Below are 23,466 nucleotides of genomic sequence, written 5' to 3'. Positions count from 1 at the left end.
TGCTGTGGTTATTTTTTTTTTCTATGGGTCTAAAGTCATAATGCTAGTGGAGCCCAAGAAATAAAATATTTACTTATTTCTTCTTGTACTTCAGTTTTTCGAAATCATGCCACTAGATTGCTTTATATTCTGGATGACTTTTTGTTCATCTTTTCCTTTCATAGTTTGTAATTGTCTTTTTTTCTTGATAGAAAAATATATACCTTTATCATATTCTCAGATGTTTCCTGCTTGGATCATAGTATCTATTAACTGTTAGGTGGAATCCCTTTTCCCTTGGACTTCCTGCTTCAGTCTTAACAGGTTGGAAGCTACTGTGTATATGTCATTCTGAGATATTCCATGACTGCATTTCTGGGTTAGATTTGCTCTTTTTTAGATGCTATATCTTCCTCTTTTATGGCATTCTTCCTTTTTAGCTGGAATGTATTTTATTATTATTATTTTTTAAGATAGAGTCTCACTCTTTTGCCCAGGCTGGAGTGTGGGGGCACAATCTCGACTCACTGCAACCTCTGCCCCCTGGGTTCAACCAGTTCTCCTGCTTCAGCCATCCCAGTAACTGGGATTACAAGTGTTTGCCACTATGCCTTGCTAATTTTTGTATTTTTTAGTAGAGACAAGGTTTCACCATGTTGGCCAGGTTGGTCTTAAATACCTGAACTCAAGTGATCCACTCTCCTTCCTTGGCCTCCCAAAGTGCTGGGATTATAGGCATGAGCCACTGCATATTGCCTTGAATGTATTTTAAATTAACTTCAGTATACAGAGTACTTAAGATGTAAATATTTTGAATTCTTGCATGTCTAAAAATAGGTTTGGCCTGGCTCATAATTGCTTGATAGTTTGGCTAGGTGTAGAAATTTAGATTCAAATTAATTTTCTCTTACAACTTAGAGGTTTTTGCTCTGTTCTGTTAAGCGTCTAGATGGTAAGATGTCTGTTGCTACTCTGTCTCGTTACTTTCTAAATAATCCTTTTCGTCACTCTTTTGGAAGCTTTAGTTTCTTATCTTTGTCCTTTGTAGTTGTAGAATTTTATGATTATGTGTTTAGATAGGAATTGTCTTTGCCATTCTTTGCTAGACTCAATAGGTCCTTTCAGTTGAAATGCAAGTGCCTCCCTTCATTTATGGAAAATGTTCTTTTATTATTTCTTTGGTATTATTTCTTGGTCTTTCTATGTTTGCCTGCTTTGGGATATTTACTAGCAGAATATTGGCTTTGTTGATTGATCCTCATTTCTTTATTTCTCAAGTTTTCTGTCTTTTTTTATTCTGTGTTTTGACAGATTTCTTAAATTGTATGTTTCTGACCTGCAAATGTTTATAAATTGTTAATGAGTAGCTTTTGCTTATTTTCTGCTGGTATCATTTCAAGACAACACAGGATACTAGCTAAAAGTATACACAATGGAACCAGACTGCCAGACTGTGTGGGTTTAGATTCCACCTCCACAACTTTAAAACCAAGACCATGGGCAAATTATTAATCTCTTTGTCCTCAGTTTCTAGTCCACAAATGAGGATAATAATACCTACCTTGTGGGTAAAGAATCATATTTGTTAAGATTTGTAACAGTTCTTGGCATAATGGACTCTTGAATTGTTATTTGTTAAATATACCTATTTTTGTTTTATTGAATGTGGTATCTTCTGTAGTCCTTTGAGGATATTTCATTCTGAGATTTCTTCTATGTCCTGGAAAACAATGATTTTTGTTTTTTTGAAGTCAGTTTGATCTATTTATTTTTCTTGGTATGGATGGGACATAGTGGCTCAGTGCCTTTAATAACAGTACTTTGGGAGGCTAAGGTGGGAGGATTGTTTGAAGATAGGAGTTGAGACCAGCCTGGGAAACATAATGAGACCCCATCTCTACAAGAAAATTTAAAAATTAGTGGAGCATGGTCATGCACGTCTATAGTCCTAACTACTTGGGAGGCTGAGGCAGGAAGATCACTTGAGCTCAGGAGTTCAAGATTACAGTGAGCTATGATTGTGCCACTGCACTCCACCTTGGGCAACAAAGGAAGACTGTCTCTTTTAAAAACTAAAAAAAAAAAAAGAAAATAGATAAAATCTTTATCTTGGTTTTTTTTCTAGCTGTTGTTTCCTGTATGTCTGGGGATCCTTATTGTTAGTTAATGATTCTTGCTAAAGGACTGTCGAGTATATTAGGTAGCTGCTGTTGGTTTCCTATATTGTAATGGTGGACTTATTTTCTCATTGCCATCTTGGAATGAGAAGACTGTTTGGCCACTCTTTGTACATAGTTGGAGTATCTCTTGTTTGCTGGCAAGTTAGGTGAAAGGCAAAACATCAGGGAACCTGTTTTTAGGCTTAGGAGCTTTCCAATTGCCATATAGGTATGGGCTCTACGGATACATTCACACCGGAAGACCCAGTTTCTTTCTGTTTAGTTTAACTGTCTTTAGAAAAAAAGACTATTTGACTTTTTGTATCTACAAGTGACACCGGTCTTTGCTTAGTCATTGAGAGGGTAGGGAGAAAGAACAGGTGAAGCTTTCTCCTGTTTTCAGCCTCTTTACCTGCTAACACCGAGCCTAGAATCTCTGAAAGATTGACTTAGACCTCCACTGTAGTCCTTTCATGTGTAGATTTTGGGCTGTGCTTTACTTAGTTCTGTTTAAATTTAATACACTTGGGTCTGCTTTCCTGTTCTTCAGAAATCTATTGTAAACACTTTCTCTCTGTTCATTTCATTGTCTTGTAGATTTATTCTTTTTTGTGTGTTTTTCTCTGCTTATCTGCACAGACTTTCTGCATGGAGGGGTGGCAAACATGAGTGTTTATCATCATCATCATCATCTCTTTCAGTCTCCAGGTTTCTTTAAGGTGTGGGAGAATGAAAGAAATAGTCATTTCACTCCTAAATACTTCAATGTATTTATTTAAATAAATAAATAATAATAATTATTATTATTTTTTTAAGATGGAATTTTGCTCTTGTTGCTCAGGCTGGAGAACAATGGCAGGATCTCGGCTCAATGCAACCATTGCTTCCTGGGTTCAAGTGATTCTTCTGCCTCAGTCTCCCAAATAGCTGGGATTACAGGCATGCACCACCAGGCCTGGCTAATTTTGTCCACCTCAACCTCCCAAGTGCTGGGATTACAGGCATGAGCCACTCCACTTGGCTTCAACGTATTTATTTTAAAGGATAGGATTCTTTTCTCTTTTTTTTTGAGAGACAGGATCTGGTCTTGCTGTGTCACCCAGGCCAGAGTGCAGTGGCCCAGTCATATAGTGCACTGCAGCCTTGAACTGGGCTCAAGTGGTCTTCCAAAAGTATCAAGATAATAAGCATGTGCCACCATGCCCAGCTACTTTTTTAAATTTTATAGTAGAGATGAGGTTTCACTGTGTTGCCAAGGCTGTTCTCTATTTCCTGGTGTCAAGTGATCCTCCCACTTAGGCTTCCCAAAGTGCTGGGATTACAGACGTGAGCCACCACACCTAGCCAATATTTTCTTTCATAACCTCAGTATCATTACCACACCTAATAAAATTAACAATAAATACTTCCTTAATATCATAAAACACCTAGTTCATATTCAGATTTTTCAGTTGTTTCAAAAATGCTTTTTTGTTGTTTTATTTGAATCAGGATTTGAATCAGGTACATACCTCCCAGTTATGTTTTTTGAGTCTTTTTAAAATTTTCTCCTTTTCAGTCATGCCTATATAATGATTGAATCTTTTTTTAAAAAAGATATATTTGGGAGAGGAATGACATCAGTTTGTAGATCACCTTTGATAGAAAATGTTTGAGCAAGCTATATGTTGTATAGTTTTGTTCTCTCTAATATCCTAAGAAAGCAAAACCTGCCCCAAACATGCTTTTGTTTTTGTGGAATGTTTTAAACATATACAACAATATATAGAATAGTAAAATGAACTATCTACCCATCACCTATTTCTTATTCAAGACCTCTCGTTTCATCTATACCTTAATCTCCTTACCTTCTACTAATATTATTTTGAAGCATATTCCACATATTATTTATCTGTAAATATTTTAAAGTGTATTTCTAAATATCATTACCATAATAAAGACTTCCAAGTCTTTTTACTCTCCATGTTGAAGGAACCGGGTCAATTTTTCTTTATAATGTTTCATGTTCTGCATTTTCTTATTACTTCCTTTTGATGTCATTTTATTTATTCCTTTCTTGTATTCATGTAACTGGAAATTTGATGTGAGGCAGTGTTTCTCGACCTTTTTTTTATTGCCTCCTTAAGGAGTTCTAAAATTTTTAGAGCTTTTTTCCCCTAACTGTCTACACTGCATCTCTTCCCCAGACCCGGGGACAGACACAGCAGTGTGATTTGGAGGGTGAGAAACTGTTCAAATTTACTGTTTAAAGATTTCTTTGCCTTCTCGAATGTGACATTGCTACTCTTGAGAATGTATGATCTAAAGGTTCATAGATTCTAGTTTGACTCTTAACAAGAATATTCTGTAAGTAGTACTGTTACCGCATTTTATGTCATGATATGTGGTTGTCCCAGTGTTAAGATTGATTAGTGAATTCAGTTGGTTACAATGTGATCCATTGTGAAATTCACCATTACTTTTTCTCCTAATGGTTTTTAGTATACATTGATGATTTTTGCCTATTTATGTCATTTCTTTTGTTGTTCTTAGTTGAAATTTTTCTTTAAAGTAGTAGCTGTCAGTACTTTGGCCCCTTTGCCTACCTTGAAATACAGTTTGACAGTACAGGCAAGGAAAATGCTTTGTAAATTTCCTATTACAGGTTGAATATCTCTTACCTGAAATGCTTGGGATTAGAAGTGTTTTGGATTTCAGATTTTTTCAGATTGTGAAATATTTGTAGTATACTTTTCAGTCAAGTATCCCATAAATCTGAAATCTGAAATGCTCCTTTGAGTGTCATGTCATTGATCAAGAAGTTTCATACTTTGGAGCATTTCAGATTCTGGATTTTTATATTAAGGATACTCAACCTATACTTACACATTTTTTAAAGTAACCCTTGGCATACCGTCAGTACCCACTGGAATTTTATTTTATTTTATTTTATTTTGAGCAGTTCTGACTATGGAAGGACTAATAATTTAATGACTGCCATTTTTTCTTCAAAGTCTTTGAAAGAAGAAAGGTAAGATATACGCAAAAAGGTTTTTTTTATTTGGCCAGGTGTGGTGACTCATGCTTGTAATCCCAGCGCTTTGGGAGGCCAAGATGGGCAGATCAGTTGAGGCCAGGATTTCAAAACCAGCCTGGCCAACATGGTGAAACCTCGTCTTTACTAAAAATACAAAAAAAAAAAAATTAGCTGGGCATGGTGGCGGGCGCCTGTAATCCCAGCTACTCGGGAGGCTGAGGCAAGAGAATTGCTTGAACTGGGGAGGCGGAGGTTGCAGTGAGCCAAGATCGAGCCATTGCACTCTAGCCTGGACAACAGAACAAGACTCTGTCTCAAAAAAGATACATATATAAGCCATCAAAGGTTTCAAAAAATTATTCAACTATTATTTTATGCTGAAATTGCAAAAAGTAGAAATATTGGTAAGTTGATAGGAAATTAGAGATATTTATTAGAAATCTGGAGAGGTATTAGAAATCTATTCGAAATGTGTGTGGGGATGTATTTGGAGAGATGTTAGAGATGTATGTGAAACCTGGAAGTAGTACAAGATGAATATGCTCCAGATTCATGCATGGATGAATAGTTAGTCAGTTGCATTCAGAGGACGTTACCCATGTCATGTAGATACACTTTCAAAGCCTGAAAAAATGGAATAAAAATTTGGTTGTGTTATGTTTAATTTTTTTTTTTTTTTTTTTTTTTTTGAGACGGAGTTTCGCTCTTGTTACCCAGGCTGGAGTGCAATGGCGCGATCTCGGCTCACCGCAACCTCCGCCTCCTGGGTTCAGGCAATTCTCCTGCCTCAGCCTCCTGAGTAGCTAGGTTTACAGGCACGCGCCATCATGCCCAGCTAATTTTTTGTATTTTTAGTAGAGACAGGGTTTCACCATGTTGACCAGGATGGTCTCGATCTCTTGACCTCGTGATCCACCCGCCTCAGCCTCCTAAAGTGCTGGGATTACAGGCGTGAGCCACCGCACCCGGCGCCATGTTTAAGTGTCAGTAATTTTTTATTATCCCTTTATTCTTGTATAAATTATTCATAAAATTACTTGAAAGCATAAAGCGTCCATTGAACCAAGAAGGTGTAAATAGTGATGACTGTTCTGTATCCTGAGGATTGACTTGATACTCTAGCTACTCTTTAGTCACAAGTGAGAGTTTTACATTTGTTTGTTTGTCTTATGATAAACAATGCAAATAATATGTTACCATGCTTCACAATTTCTTTTTATTCAACCTGGCCTTTTTATTCATCTCTGGCCAGTAGGAGCCCCTTCAAATTTGCTTCTAAATCTTTTTGATATGACCATATTAGGTTTTGATAGCTTCCTTGCTTTCAAGCTTGGAGTTAGTCATTTTATATGGTTCAGAATTAAATGAGTGTGTGTGTTTGTGTGTGTACGCGTGCATATATGTATGTTGTATATGGAGATGCATTCATGTATATGAGAGAGGGAAAGTGTGCACTCATAAATACATATATACAGTGGAAAGTATACAGATGTGGCAAATTGTTAACTATTGATGAATCTAGGTAAAAAATATATGGCTGTTAATCTTAATCTTACTATTCTTTAAGGGGTAGGATACCTATTTAAGTTACCTGTTTTTCCAACTACTTATTCTGCTCTTGAGGTTTAGCATGTTTTCTTATGTCTATTGTTTCTTTATGTTTCTTTCTTTTTTTTTTAGACAGTTTATTACTGCTTCATATCTTTCGTCTATCTTTTTTTCTTACTGATATGTAGTATCTTGTTACGAATTTTGAATACTAATCTTTTGTGGCATATTTTCTCAGTCCATGGTTTGTCTTTTCATTTGTTTATGGGATATTTTGGTGATTAGAAAATTAAAAATTAAAATTAAATTAGATTTCAGATTTGAAATAGAATGGATCCAAATATATTAATTTTTTTCTTTAAAGTTTGTGCTTGCCTTGTTTTCCTTTTAGATTTATGATAGTTTTAAAAAGTTATTTTCTCCCCTATCCATATGAAGATATTGTGTGTTTTCTTCTAAAAATTTCTGTTTTGCCTTCATATTTGGGTCTGACACTTGGAATTTATGTTTATGTGTGGTGAGAATGAAATCCAATTTAACTTTTTGCCCTATTTAAGTAGCTGTTGTCTCTGTACCATTAATGGATAGTCCATTCTTTCCTTCTTTGTTTATGATGCTACCTGTTTAGTATATGTATGACTCTATTTCTGATCTTCTATCTCTATTTTGAAGGACCCATATTATAAGGCTTGATTATTTGTAGGACTACTCTTTTTGTTTTCTTCTTCTAATTACTGTAGCTTTTCTTAGTCTTTTGCTCTTCTACATAAATATAAAGATTAGTTTGTGTAGTTACATACACACTCATATACATATACCATATGGACACAAATCAATATAAAATATTAATAAGACTCACATTGCATTCATAGATTTATTTAGAGAGCATTTAGAGGTGAGGAAACTGAAATTCAAGCAAAGTGAATAATTTACTCAAGATATCTGAGTTGTACTCTTTCCTTTGCATACTTGTGAGAGCCAATAATTAATGGGGCATTACCACTGTGGTGTAACAGTAGCAAGAATCAGAATTTTAAGAGCACCAACAGACATCTAAAATGTATAAGTGAGCTCCATAAAACATAGAAATTTGGGCTGGGAGCAGTGGCGCACGCCTGTAATCCCGGCACTTTGGGAGGCCAAGGTGGGTGGATCACCTAAGGTCAGGAGTTCGAGACCAGCCTGACTAACATAGTGAAACCCCATCTCTACTAAATACAAAAAGTTAGCCAGGCATGGCAGCACATGCCTGTAGTCCCAGCTACTTGGGAGGCTGAGGCAGGAGAATTGCTTGAACCTGGGAGGTAGAGGTTGCAGTGAGCCAAGATTGCGCCATTGTATTCCAGCCCGGGCAACAAGAGTGAAACTCCATCTCAAAAAAAAAAAAAAGTAGAAATTTGAATTTATATGACAGATAAATTAGGGGCACAAATACTGTAGTTTGGTTTACATTTGAAATTATTTTTTTCCAGTTTTTTTTTAGAAAGTAACCATTTTACCAACATTAAAATTGCACTTTTGTAAGAGAACATCTGTAAAAATATTGTAGACTGAGCCAACAGTGAGCATAGACTTGGAGGTGTGACAAAATTTGGTGTATGTAGGGAATAGCAAGTAAATGGGAAAGGTGAAATCATGAGAGATTTGGAAGAAGTAAACCTGAACCCTGGGGACCAAATCTGGAGTTCACAAAAGAGTTGTTATAGGGAGCAATTTTTATATCTCAAGGAGTTTGAGTCACATGATCAAATATGAATGTTAGAGTTACCTGATACAAAGCAAGGGATGGATTCAAGAGGGCTGGGACTGGCGGCAGGGGATGGGAAGAGGAATTTATGAAAATTAATTTCAGTCACAGAATTGGGAAAATTGTGAAGGAGTAAGGGAGAAAGAGAGTAATGCCTCTAAAATTTGTAGCTTGTGTGAATTTAACATCACCTCACTTTGTTTCCTTAGAATTGAACTTTAGTATTCAAAAGACTTGGGAGAGAGAAAAACCCTATGAATTTATTTATCAACTGTGAATTTATTTATTTTAAATGTATATTGTAAAATTAATTTATATTTGTAGCAGTGGGATACCTGTGTCAACAGTCTGTTCGACCTCAGGTGTTGTTTTCTAGGAGTAGGCTGAGATAGTTCATACCACAAAAGCAGAAATTCATAATTATATTTTTAGAGTGGAATTGTTCACCAGTTCATCTGCACAGTAGGGAGAACTATTGCTGTTAGTAAATGAGGTGTTGATGGCCCTTGGATACAGTTGGCATCATAATTCTAAAGCTTTTGTCTGTAATTAATGGGAGCAAGGTTCATAGAAGTTAAGATATTAGGAGAAAACAGATACTTCATTTGATTGGTGTGGGGGCAATGATAATTTTAAGGATTATGGTATGAGGTTGTTGCTTTCGGTTGCCTTAAAAAAGTAGTTAGATTTAGCACAACTAATTGCAAATTTAAGGCATACTCTGGAACCCAGAGGGCTTCTATGACAGTTTTTTTATAGGATAACAGAATCTTAATCCTGTTGACTTCATGGAGACTATGCTAAAAAGTTGGCCTTGAATCTGATTATTAAGGTGATACAACTGTAGAGAAGACTAAATATGTAACCTTGACAGGTCTTCCATGTCTGAGTCAGGGCCCTAATAGGGAAAGAGTGAATCCCTGTACTTAAGAATTTTTTTTTTTTTTTTGAGACAGAGTCTTGCTCTGTCGCCCAGACTGGAGGGCAACAGCAGATCTTGGCTCACTGCAATCTCCACCTTCTGGGTTCAAGCAATTCTCCCACCTCAGCCTCCTGAGTAGCTGGGATTACAGGTGTGTGCCACCACGCCTGGCTACTTTTTGTATTTTTAGTAGATAGATGGTTTCACCATGTTGGTCAGACTGGTCTCACACTCCTGACCTCAGGGGATCCACCCACCTTGGCCTCCCAAAGTGCTATTCTTAGCCTTTTGCTTTTCAGGTGTGAGCCACCACGCCTGGCCCAGTGACATTATTTTTAAGATCTGCCTCTGCCATGACTTACTCTCTTCTGATTAATAACTATAGTCAGTGTCTTGGCACAGCCCAAGAAGAGAATTACAAGCCCTGCTCTGGAAAGAACTATCCTGTATACAAAAAGAATTGCAGGACTGCAGGCTCAGTGGCTCGCACTTGTAATCCCAGTGCTGTGGGAAGCCAAGGCAGGAGGACCATTTGAGGATAGGAGTTCGAGCCAGTCTGGGCAACATAGTGAGACCTTGTTTCCACAAAAAACTTTTTTAAAAATTGGGGCCAGGTGCGGTGGTTCACAAGTCCAAGATCAAGGTGCCAGCAGATTCAGTATCTGGTGAAGGCTCATTCTGGTGCCTTCTTGCTATGTCCTCACATGATGGAAAGGGAGGGGAACAAGCTCCCTCAGGCCTGTTATAAGGGCACTGATCTCATTGATGAGGGTGGAGCCCTCATGACCTAATCACCTTCCAAAGGCCCTTCATCTTAATACTATCACATTGGGGATTAAGTTGCAATTTAAGAATTTTGGAGGGGCGCAAACATTTAGACCATAGCACTGATATAATTGTTTGAAGTCTGGGCACAGTGAATGTCTATAGTCAATCTTTTAAGCAAAGAAAATGGTGTCATGAGAAAAACAATACATATTTGGGATTTTTGTTTAGGGATTAATAGCCTGTGGGAAAATTTTTGCTGGATCTCTTATGTCTCTTTAGCACTGGTCAGAGATATTCTCCCCCATCTTCTCTCCTCTGCATTTACCCCAGATAGGCCAGTTTTCTCATGGCTCTGCATAACTGGGTAATGTCATACCTATTGTTTGCTTTGTCTGATTATCTGCCTTATTATCTGTAACTTTCTCTTCATATTGTGACATTATGCCTTCCCTTCCGTAAGTGTCAGCTTATAATTTTTGCCTTAGGTTATCCTTTTGAAGTGGAAACAGTAGCTCCCAAACTTCTTTGACCACAGCTCACAGTAAGAAATATATTTTATGTTGTGACCTAGTACACATAATACACACTCATAAACACATATCTGAAACAACAGTTTCAGGAAATACCCTTTACCATAACTAGGTGTCCTGCGCTCTGACTCCCCACCCCCAACCATATTTCATTTTTAAAATGCTGATTATAACACCTGTATTTCTGTACCAAAGAGTAAAAATGTTTGTAATTTTATTAAAGGTATTGACATAATGTTCTCTGTAAAGTTTATATCAATTTATACTCCCCCCAGCAATGTATGAGAGTAATGACAAAGCCAACATTCTACTAGTATCCCATAATATTAAGGAAATTGATTTTATAATTCTAAAACTCCCCAAAAAAATATATCTAGGCCCAGTTGGTTTCACTGCAGAGTCTAATCTATACAATCTCTTCTAGAAAACAGAAGAGAAGGGAACATTTCAAGTATTATCCTGATACTACAACCAGACAAAGGCAGAACAACAATAACAAACTAAAAACCAGTATTCTTTATAAATAGAGACACAGCAATTGTTAACAAAATACTAGGAAATAGAATTCAACAATAAATAAAAAGAATCTTATACTATAATAATCAAGTGGGGTTTATTCTAGGGATACATAGCAGGTTAAATATAAAAAATCAGTATGATCTGCCACGTTAACAGGCTTAAGGAAAAATCATTATCTTTTCAATTGATCGTTTGTCCAAAATAATATTATCAAGAATGTATTCAATTATGTGTGCTTTTATATACGTATGTATGTATGTGCTTATGTAAAAGTGAAATGAATGACAGAAATGATACAAAGGATGGGAGAGAGGTATTAGGATTATTTTGTGATTCTTGCACTACCCATAAAGTAGTTTAGTGTTATTTGAAAGTAGACTTAGATTCGTTGTAAATGTATATTGTGAATTCCAGGGCAACTACTAAAAAAGTAAAAAAACAAAAAAGGAAGTATGTTAAGAAAGGAGAGAAAATAGAATCATATAAAACGACAACGGGCAGAAAAAGACTGGAAGACTAAAATACGAATAAAGAACAGAAAGCAATCATAAATATGGTAGATACTAATCTATATCAATGATCACTTTAAATGTGAGTGATCTCAGTATACCAATTAAAAGACAGTGCCAGAGTGGATGAAAAACCAAGGCTCAACTTCATTTTCTACAAGTAACTCACTTTAAATATAGATACATGGATTGAAAGAAAATGGATGGAGAAAAACAGTATGCTAACTAACCAAAAGAATGCATGAATAGCTATATTAATTCAGACAGAGCAGCTTTCAGAGCAAAGAAGTTATTTGGAATAAAGAGGGGCATTGCATAAATAATGATAAATGGGTCAGTTCTCCAAGAAGATATAGTAGTCCTAAACATGTATGCAGCTAACAGTGGAGTATCACCTCATGTGAAGCAAAAACGGATAGAACTGCAAGGAGAAACAGATCAATCTACTTTTATAATGGAGACTTTAATACCCCGATATCAGAAATGGACAGATCTGGCAGGCAGAAAATCAGTAAAGACATAGATGAACTCAACAATGCTGTCAGACAACTTGATATAATTGATATCTGTAGACTACTTCATCCAACAACAGCAGAATACACATTTTTCTCAAGTCTACATGGAACACTCACCATGAGAGACAAAATTTTGGGCCATAAAATGTACCTTAACAAATTTAAAAGAATAGAAATCAGACAGTGTCTGTTCTCAGACCACAATAGAATTAAAGTAGAAATAAGTAACAGAAAGATAGCTGGAAAATCCCCAAATACTTGAAGATTAAACAACACTCTTAACACATGAGTCAAAGATTCTCAAGACAAATCTATTATTTAAAAATTTTTAAAAAATTTTCATCTTTTTTGCCACACTACACTGATGTATCAAGAGAAATCTAAAAATATTTTGAACTAAATGAAAATGAAAACAACTTAACAAAGTATGTGGGATGCAACAAACGCAGTGCCAGAGGGAAATTTATAGCATGGAATGGATATATTAGAAAAGCATAAAGATCTAAAAGTTTCTATCTTAGGAAACTACAACAAGTACAGCAAATTAAATCCAAAGTAAGCAGAAGATTGGAAACAATAGAAATTAGAGCAGAACCAGTGAAGTGGAAAACAAGAAATCAATAGAGAAAATCAGCAAAACCAAAAGCTGGTTCTTTGAAGAGATTAATAAAATTGAATGCTTCCAGCTAGACTAAGGAAAAAGGACACAAATTACTAGTAGACATGAAAGTAGAAATCATAACAGATTCCCATGGATATTAAAAATGTAAAATAAAGGAATATCATGAACAACTCTGTGCCCACGAATTTGGTAACTTAGATGAAATGGACCAATTCTTTTAAGGATGCAATCTGCAACAAGTAATACAAGAAATAGATAATCTGAATAGGCCTATATCTATTAAATTGAGTCAACAATTCTTTATAATCTTCCAAAATAGAAATCACCAGGCCCAGATGGGTTCATTGGTGAATTCTAATTCTACAAAACATTTAAGGAAGAAATTTTACCAACATCAGCAGTCTCCTTTGCAAGACAGAAGCAGAGGGATTACTTTCTAACTCACTCTGTCAGGCCTGTATTACTCTAATACCAAAACCAGACCAAGACCAGATATTGCAAGAAAAGAAAACTGTAGACCAATATCTCTTATGAACATAGATGAAAAGATCCCCAACAAAATATTAGCAAATCAATTTCAGCATTTATAAAATGAACTATATGCCATAATCAAGGGGGATTTATCCCAAGCATGTAAGAAATTAATATAATCCATCATATTAATTGGCTAAAGAAAACAAAATTGTATGATTGTATCATAGATGTTTAGAAAACATTTGACAGAACCCAACACCCATTCATGATTTAAAAAAAAAAAAAAACTTTGTAACTGGAAAACTTGGAATAGAGAGGAACTTCTTCAACTTGAGAAAGAACATCTATTAAAAAAATCTACAGCTCAGCAAAGTGGGAGAGGGATAAAAATGTTCTAAAATTAGATTTTAGTGATAGTTGCACAACTCTGTAAATATACTAAAAAAAAATGCTGAATTGTAGGTTTTAAATGTGTGACTGTTATAGTATGTGAATTGTGCCTCAGAGTGGTGTAAACAATAATTTTTTTAAAAGAGGTAAAGGGACATAACAGCCTAAATGCAGTAAAGAGCATCACTGAGTTAGGTATTGGTATTGGGATATGAATGGAAGATTAAATAAAAGTGTTTTATGAATGTGAGAATAAAACTGTAGCTAACGTCATATGTAATGGTGAGAATCTAGAACTTAAAAAGTTTCCAGTAAGATTAGGAACAGGATAAGGATGTTCCCTTTTACCACTCCTTTTCAACATCATACTGGAAGTTCTAGCTAATGCAACAAGATAAGAAAATGAAATGTATACTGATTGGGAAAGAAGAGATAAAACTTATTTTGTTTGTAAGATGATATGATTGTCTGTGTAGAAGATCCAAAAGAATTGACAAACAAACTGGAACCAATAAGCACAAGGTAGCAGGATACAAGGTTAATATGCAAAAGTAGATTATGTTTCTATATACCAGCAGTGAACAAGTGGAATTATAAAACTAACAACATAATACCATTACATTAATATCTCCCAAAATAAATACTTAAGTATCAATCTAATAAAATATGTATAAAATATGTACAAGGAAAACTTCAAAACTGATGAAAGAATCAAACAAGAACTAAACAGATGTTCATGGATAGAAACACTGTTAACAAGATGTCACTTCTTCGCAGTTTTGTTTTTAAACTCAATATAATTCTAGTCAAAATTGCAGTGTGTTGTATATGTCAACAAACTGATTCTAGTAAGTTTATATGGAGAGGCAAAAGACACAGAATAGGTAACTTAAAATTGAAAATACAAAAGAACAAAGTTAGAGATTCAACATTGCCTGACTTCAAGACTTACTGTACAACTACAGTCATCAAGCAGTGTGGTATTGGTGAAAGCATAGACAAATATTTTAATAGATCAGTGGAGCAGAATAGATAGCCCAGGAATAGACCCACATCAGTACAGTCACGTGTCAGTTAATGACAGGGATACATTCAGAGATGAGAAATGCATTGTTGGATGATTTGTCATTGTTCAAACATCGTAGAGTATATTTACACAAACCTAGATGTATAGCCTGCTCTGCACCTAGGCTTTATGGTATAGTGTGTTGTTCTTAGACTGTTCAGCATGTTACTGTAGTGAATACTGTAAGCAATTTTAATATAACAGTAATAGTTTGTGTATCTAAACATAGAAAAGGAACATAAAAATGTAGTAAAAGATGGTGGTATACTTTATATAGAGTACTTACCATGGAGCTTGTCGGCTGGAAGTTGCATAGGGTAAGTCAGTGAGGGATTGATGAGTGAATGTGAAGGCCTAGGACATTAGTGTACACTACTATAGACTTTATATACACTGTACACTTAGACTACACTAAATGTGTTTAAAAAGTAATTGCACTACAATGTTACGATGGCTACAACAGCTATAAAGTCACTAGACAATAGGAATTTTTCAGCTCCATTACGATCTTATGGGACCACTATCATATATACAGTCCATCCTGAAACATTGTTGTGAAATGCATGATTGCATAGTCAACTGGTGGTTCATAAAGAAACAAAGACAATGCAGTGGAGAAAAGATGGTCTTCAACAAATGGTACTGGAACAACTGAATATCCATGTGCAAAAAAATCAATCTCGGCAGACCTTATAGCCTTCATAAAAATTAACTCAAAATGGATCATAGACCTAAGTGTAAATTGTAAAAGCATAAAACTCCTAGAAGTTAATATAGGAGAAAATCTAGATGACTTTGGGTTTGGCAGCGAGTTTTTTTCCTCAACATCAAAGACCTCCATGTTAGAAAAATTTAAATTTAATTAAAATTTAAAGTTTCTTCTCTGCGAAAGGAAAGTTTTATTCTTATCAAGAGAATAAAAAGACAAACCACAGACTAGAAGATATATGCCAACAAACTCTTAAAACTTAACAGTAAGAGAACCAACAAACCAGTTAGAAAATGGGCCAAGTACCCTAAAAGATACCTTACCAAAGAAGATATACAGATGGCAAAGAAGCATATAAAAAGATGTACCACATCATCTGTCATCATGGAAATGCAAATTAAAATGAGATACTACTACATACGTATTTGAATGGTGAAAATCCAAAATACTGACTATTCCCAGTGCTGGTGAGGATGTGGAGCAGTAGGAACTCTCATTCATTGCTGGTTAGAATGTAAAATGGTACAGCCTCATTGAAAGGCAGTTTGGCAGGTTCTTACAAAACTAAACATACTTACCATATGATATAGCAACCAAAGAATTAAAAATTTATGTCCATACAAAAATCTTTATATGGAAATGTATAGCATCCTTTTAAATAATTGCCAGGGCCAGGTGCAATGGCTCACACCTGTAATCTCAGCCAGCACTTTGGGAGGCCAAGGCGGGTGGATCACCTGAGATCAGGAGTTCGAGACCAGCCTGACCAACATGGAGAAACCTTGTCTCTACTAAAAATACAAAATTAGCTGGGCATGGTGGCACACGCCTTTAATCCCAGTTACTCGGGAGGCTGAGGCAGAAGAATCACTTGAATCCGGGAAGCGGAGGTTGCAGTGAGCGGAGATCACACCATTGCACTCCAGCCTGGGCGACACGAGTGAAACTCTGTCTCAAAAAAGAAAGAAAGAAAGAAAGAATAATAAGTAATTGCCAAAACTTGGAAGCAACCAAAATGTCTTTCATCATGTGAGCTGATAAACTGTGGTATATCCAGGCAATGGAATATCAATCAGTGCCAGAAAGAAATTAGCTATCAGCCATGAAAAGACATGGAGGAACCTTAAATGTGTATTTACTAAGTGAAAGAGGAACCAGTCTGAAAGACTACATATTGTATGATTCCAACTTTATGACATTCTGGAAAAGGCAAAATTATGGAGGTAATAAAAAGATGAGTTTGGGTATAGGGTAAGTTAGGGGAGTGATGCATATGTGGAACACGGAGGGTTTTTAGGACAATGAAACTTTTCTGTATGATATGATAGTGGATGCATGCCATTATGTTTGTCCAAACCCATAAAGTTTACAGCACTAAGAGTGAACCCAAAAGTTAACTGCAAAGGATGTGTCAGTATAGGTTTGTCAATTGTTATAAATGTGCCACTCTGGTGGGGGATGTTGAATATGGGAAAGGCTATGCATTTGTGGAGTCAGGGGGTATATGGGAAATCTCTGTACTTTACACTCAGTTTTTTATGTGGACCTAAAACAGTGGTGTTAAATTAGAAAAGATAAAGGAACCAAACATATTCTAAAGTCTTTTTTTGTTGTTGATACTTAAATAGTACTTTTCTGATAGAAGGGTGACTAAAGTGCTTTTTGATATTGTGTCAAGAAGTATTGTTGACATTTCTGAGAATTTTTGTTTGTCAGTAAAAGAAAGTTAATAGCCATAATTGGACTGTGTCATTAATATCATTTTAGATAAATAGGATAGTGAAAATAATTGCTTGATAGTGATGTTGTAAAGACTGATTTAATATATGTCAAGTGCTTAAAACAGGGCTTTACACATAGTAAAGTGCTTGGTAGTTGTTAATTATTAGTTGAGAATTGTTATGAGACTTTTTTCTCATTCTGCACAATAGACCCTTGATGATCAGTTGATTATTTTATCCATCCATGGCGAGGACAGCTATTGGGCCAGGGCAGTCCTTACTCGGGCACTCGAGAAAGTTCTCTGAAATTCCTCTCTAGGAACTTTTAGCTTTCCTGCTCAGAACATCAGAATGGCTAGTATAGTGCAGTCAAGTGGTAAGGGTTTAAAGTGGGTTCTGCTTTAGCCCTGTGTGATACAGGGCAAATTGCTTCACCTTTTACTTTCTTTCTTTGCCCATCTTATCTCAGGAAATGCCCTTTCTCATTTCCTGTTTGATTCTGAGCATCTACACTGGACTTATTTTACTTCCACATAAATGTCATATTGTCACCTATGCCTGGCCATTTGAACACACTGTTCACTTTGGACAAAACTTTTCTTTCTCACTTCTCCCTCTTGCTTTATTTGGCTAGATCATACACATTCTTGCATTTAATTCCAATTTCCCCCCCTTTAGGATAACTTTTTTTTTTTTTTTTTGAGACAGAGTCTTGCTCTGTCGCCCTGCCTGAAGTGCACTGGCGCCATCTTGGCTCACTGCAACCTCCATCTCCCAGATTAAAGCCATTCTCCTGCTTCAGCCTCCCCACTATCTGGGATTACAGGCGTGCAACCACCATGCCCAGCTAATATTTGTATTTTTAGTAGAGATGGGATTTCACCAGGTTGGCCAGGCTGATCTTGAACTCCTGACCTCAAGTGATTCGCCCATCTTAGCCTCCCAGAGTGCTGGGATTACAGGTGCGACCACTGCACCCAGCCCAGGAGAACTTTTCTAACCAATTCCCAGCAAACTGGTTTGTATCTCTATTATGCTTTCCCTTCACACCCTCATGATTTTTCAAGCTTTTTGTCCTCTTTACAGTTGCCCTATAAATTGAGTTCCCAGAAGGGTTAATGAGATCTGACCTGTTATATTGACACATTCCCAATTCTTGCCACATAGAGGAGGCTCACAATAAATATTCTATATATTGATGAAACAAAAATACTAGAGTTAATGTTACTTAAAATTTGGTTAGCATTATTTCAGCATCTGCTCTTTTTTTTAACAGAATTTTTATTTTTATTTTTTCCTGCAAAGCTGCTGAAACTCAGAAGCTGATTGTGTTACACTGTAAGATGCCTTTGGATAATTCTACAGTCCTCTTAGATGAATCTTTAGAACTTGGCGAGTTTCACTAGATACCTTCAATCATCATTTTGAGCTCAAAGGTATGCTATCTTTGTTTTTTGGTTTTTTTTTTTATCCCTTAATCATGGTGGGGTGGGATTTGGAGTGTCCTGGTGGACGCATAGGACAAGGAATTATAAAAATACTTGGGGAATGATCTGCTACTTTCCTTGGCAGCTTTTATTTATCTTTAGAATTTTCATTCTTATGAGGAGGAAGAAAGTTATTCATTGGGAAACATTGAAATCCAGATGTAAAATATTTTATTTTTAGCAATTCCTGAAATTTCTCAAAATTAGTGCTCAAAGAAAGAATTATAACTTATCTTTTCCTGAGTTAAAGGAAGATGATTTACAAATGACTGAAAGTTGAATAAGAATTATTTCCTGCCAGGTGTTAGGTATAGAGATAAAGTGTCAGTGGACTGAGGTAAAAGAAGGGCCAGACTGCAGCTTCTATATACAAGCAAGTTTCATTGGGGTCTGCACATCACCAAATTCATCCAGCCTGCTGCCTGCTTTGGTATGAGATAAGAGTGGTGTTTGCATTTGTAAATGGTTGGAAAAAGTCTCAAGAAGACTAATTTGTGATACGTGAAAGTTTTATGAAATTTAAATTTTAGTGTTTATGAGTAAAGCTTTTTTGGAACAATAGCCACTCTTATTTTTTATGTTTTATATATGACTGCTTTTAGCTTGTAGCAGCAGTTAAGTACAGTCATGCATTACATAGTCAGTGATGGACCAAATATGCTACAGTGGTCCCATGAAATTATAATGGAGCTGAAAAATCCCTATTGCCTGGTGACATCATGGCCATCATGTCATCATGAAGGCCCTTTACAGGGCTGTGAAAGGGCCCTGTGGCCTTTTACAGAATAAGTCTAGCTGATCCTTGCTCTACATGGTTGGAGAAGTATCTATAGATTTGAGTGCTATGGTTTGAGAGATGAACTGGGGGGATATTAGACAGAGGTAGGAGTTCGTGCCAATTCTCAGTGACTTATCTGTACTTTTTTCTTTTGTGGAAAGTATAAGCCACACTCTCATTATATCACCTGTGTTGTTTTAAAATTGTAACTTGGGGAAATGGATTCTTCTATTATTTTTATTCTAAAATGAATATAAATGGGAATATGTAGAAACAAAGTTAGTATGCTACTCTGTTTTTAATCAAGCTTTAATGTTATCATAATACCTTATGTACCTAGTATCTTAAGTACTTAAGAGACTAGTTGATGACTGACTCAATGAAACAAAAGTAGTTCATTGGGGATGAAAGTACACTGTCCCTTTGGAGTCAATGGATAGGCCTATAGGATATAGTCGTGGAACTCTTTTGTAGTCAGACACAGGCAGGTTAAGTACTATATTAGGACATAGAAGACCATAATTTTCGTGTTTACCTTCTTTGTACCTTGAGAACACTTAGTTGTGTGACTCGGGGCACATTTACCATTCTGAATCTAATTGCTTCATTTTCAAATTAGGGAAAACTAATACCTTTCCTGTCTGAAAGCAGGAGTCTTGGTGGTTTGCTAAATTACAAGTTTCCTAAGAGTAGGTACTGTGCCTTTTTAGCTCACACCTGGATTCCCCAACCCCACAGTTAGTATAGGCCTGGCACATAGTTGGCACAGAGTAAGTATCCAGTGAAAGAACAAAGTATGTGCTGGTTCCAATATGTATTATATTTACACATGATCAAAAGTCATTGCACTTTCTTTAAAGGTTTGCCTATAGAGACTGGGTGTTTTTGTTAACGGAGGAGAGAATTTTGATGAAAATAGTAATTTTCTGTAGATCCTTTTAAAAAAAATTATTTATTTATTTATTTTAATTTTTGAGAGAGTCTTGCTCTGTCACCCAGGCTGGAATGCAGTGGTGTGATCTTGGCTTACTGCAACCTCCACCTCCTGGGTTCAAATGATTCTCAAGCCTCAACCACCTGAGCAGCTGGGACTGCAGGTGTGCGCCACCATGCCCAGCTAATTTTTGTATTTTTAGTAGTAAAAATTTTAGTAGTAGAGATAGGGTTTTGCCATGTTGGATGGGTTGGTCTCGAACTTCTGACCTCATGTGTTCTCCCTGGCTTTGGGCTCCCAGAGTATTGGGATCACAGGCATGTGCCCCATGCCCGGCTCCCCACCTTTTTTTTGAGACAGGGTCTTGCTCTGTCACCCATGCCAGAGTGCAGTGGTGCAATCTCAGCTCGCTGCACCTCCCAGGCTCAAGTGATCCTTCCACCTTAGCCTCATGACTAGCTGGGACTGTAGGTGCATACTACCATGAAAATTTTGTTTATTTTTTGTAGAGATAAGGTCTTACTCTGTTGCTTAGGCTGGTCTAGAACTCCCAGACTTAAGTTGTCCTTCTGCCTCAGCCTCCCAAAGTGCTGAGATTTATGAGCATGAGTCACAGTGCTGGCCTAGATCCATTTTCTGCAGATAGCAATCAAATTATTGGTCAGATTGATTTGTACAAATTGATTATATATTGCTATTTAACAGAAAGAATATAAACCTCTAATTTAAGACTTACTTATCTCAAAGAAATCTAGAAACCTCCTCATTATAATAAGGCTTTGAAATGTATGTACTGTAGGCCAGTTGTGGTGGCTTATGCCTGTAATCCCAGCAGTTTGGGAGGCCAGGGTGGGTGGATCCTGTGGTCAGGAGTTCGAGACCAGCCTGGCCAACATGGCGAAGCCCTATCTCTACTAAAAATACAAAAAATTAGCCAGATGTGTTGGCAGGAGCCTATAATCCCACCCACTTGGGAGACTGAGGCAGGAGAATTGCTTGAACCCAGAAGGCAGAGGTTGCAGCGAGCCCAGATTGTACCAGCCTGGGCAACAGTGAGATATGTATGTATTTTTTATTTAAGTCTCCTGAACTTTTCACAGCTCTTCCACTGAACCTCTTTTTTTTTTTTAATGGAACTTCTCTATATAGTTTTTTTTAAGAATTCAACTTTTAAAATCTTATCTTGCAGGATATCATGTAAAAATAAAATCGTTTAAAAGGTGTTTAGCAGAAGCCAGGTGCCTCGGTGTGGACCTGTAGTCCCAGCTATCCAGGAGGCTGAGGCAGGAGGATCATTTGAGCCTAGGAGTTCAAGTCCAGCCTGGGCAACATAGTAAGGCCCTGTCTGAAAAAAACAAAACAAAACAAAAGATATTTACTGAAAGAAAAGTGTTTCAAATTAAAGAAGTCTAGGTCTAGAGAGACATGACAGCTAAATGCAGTACATTACCCTGGATTGGATTCTGTACTGTACTGGAGGAGGAAAAAAGTCTTGGAGGGCATTTTTGCTCAACTAAAAAAAAAGAGAGAAAATAAGCATTACATTAAGATATTGTATAACTTAAGTTTCCTGAAGTTGGTAATTATACTGTAGATATTTAAGAGAATACCTTTGTTCTTAGGAGATACAGTTGACGTATTTAGAGGTAAAAAGATGTGATATGTGCATCTTTCAAATGGCTCATAAAATATGTTTATGACATGGAAAATAATGCAAAATGTTGACAAGTGGTCAACAGCATTGTTGACAGTTCGTCAAATCAGGATAAAGGATATGTAGAAGCTCTTTGAACTATTCTTACAACTTTTCTGCACGTTTGAGTGATTTCCAAGTATAAAGTTTAAGAAACATCTTTAGCAGCTATGTATAAAACTGGACATTACATCCAGTTGCTTTTATTATTTATTTATTTATTATTTTGAGACAGGGTCTTGTTCTGTCATCCATGCTGGAGTGTGGTGGTATAATCACAGTTCATTGCAGCCTGGACCTCCAGGGCTCAATTGATCCTCCTGCCTCAGCCTCCCTGGTAGCTGAGACTATAGGCATGTGCCACAACACCCAGCTAATTTTTTTTTTTTTTTTTTTTTTTAGTAGATGCGGGGTTTCGCCATGTTGCCCAGGCTGGTCTCAAACTTCTGAGCTCTAGTGATCTGTCTGCCTCGGTCTCCCAAAGTGCTGGGATTACAGGTGTGAGCCACCTTGCTTAGCTACTGTTACTTTTAAATTAACATTTATTTCTATTAAAAACACACTTATAGTATTGCAATAGGACTGTTTAAAAAATATAATCCTTTTTTTTTTAAACTACTTTCACCTATACTTTGTTTACATGATGGTACTGTTATTGAAGAGAATTTTTTTTTGCTGGGTGAGGTATCATTATATGGTCACAAGTATAAATATTCCTTGTATGATTCTTTACTGGATTTAATATTTTTATGACTTATATTTTATAAAATGCATTCAATTATTTTATAGTAATATGGCGATGAAATGAAATACAACTTTGCACATGTAAAAAATGCAATGCAAAGATGAGGTCTTTATATTAGCAGTATTTTTCCTGATTATGTCAGTTATTTTAATTTTAAGGTTATAGTTAAATACCAATAAGTTTAATTTAGAACTTCAAAAATTCTTGGGTACAGTTCACTAAGTTTTTATTGATCCTGTACTTCAATATGTTCAATTCATGTTCATTAAAAATTGATTTTGTTCTCAGCTCCATAAAAATGCTTTGTTTAAAAGTGGGTCTGGTTTTAGTACCATGTATTTATTTATATTTTGAAGGAAATTAAAGAATAAGGGTCTGTTATGTGTGTTTTTTAGAATGGTATTAGTAATTACAGACATTTTTGAGCATTTACTTTGTTTGAGGCATTATATTCTAAGCACTTCACATTTAAAGATGTGAAACCTCAAGTTGTGTGTGTATGTGTAACCTCTTTTTGCCAAATAGAAACTGTGGAAACGAGTGATCTGGAATGTAATAAAGAAATACTGATTGTTTATAATTACACTAAGAAGTACCTGCTGTCTTAGAATTTTCTAGTTTGTGAACATTGGATA

The 23,466-nt window shown here is 36.1% G+C and overlaps 1 protein-coding gene across 6 annotated transcripts in view; it reads left to right on the top strand.

Moving 5' to 3' along the window:
• Nucleotides 1-23,466, top strand: part of CLOCK (clock circadian regulator) — a 141,441-nt gene that overhangs the window by 47,517 nt on the left and 70,458 nt on the right. For 5 of the 6 annotated variants that reach the window (XM_064367247.1, XM_064367271.1, XM_064367242.1 and 2 more), the window contains exon 2: nucleotides 18,500-18,630. The gene's annotated coding sequence lies outside the window, so the exon portion shown is untranslated. Of the gene's footprint in view, nucleotides 1-18,499; nucleotides 18,631-22,488; nucleotides 22,585-23,466 lie in introns of all 6 variants that reach the window. The other variant, XM_064367269.1, reaches the window with a different exon arrangement.

The sequence above is a fragment of the Aotus nancymaae genome, unplaced genomic scaffold (assembly GCF_030222135.1).
Source record: "Aotus nancymaae isolate 86718 unplaced genomic scaffold, 86718_ANA_hifiasm-v0.15.2.pri h1tg000006l, whole genome shotgun sequence".
NCBI classification, from domain to species: domain Eukaryota; kingdom Metazoa; phylum Chordata; class Mammalia; order Primates; family Aotidae; genus Aotus; species Aotus nancymaae.
This window is presented reverse-complemented; position numbering and strand designations above follow the sequence as displayed.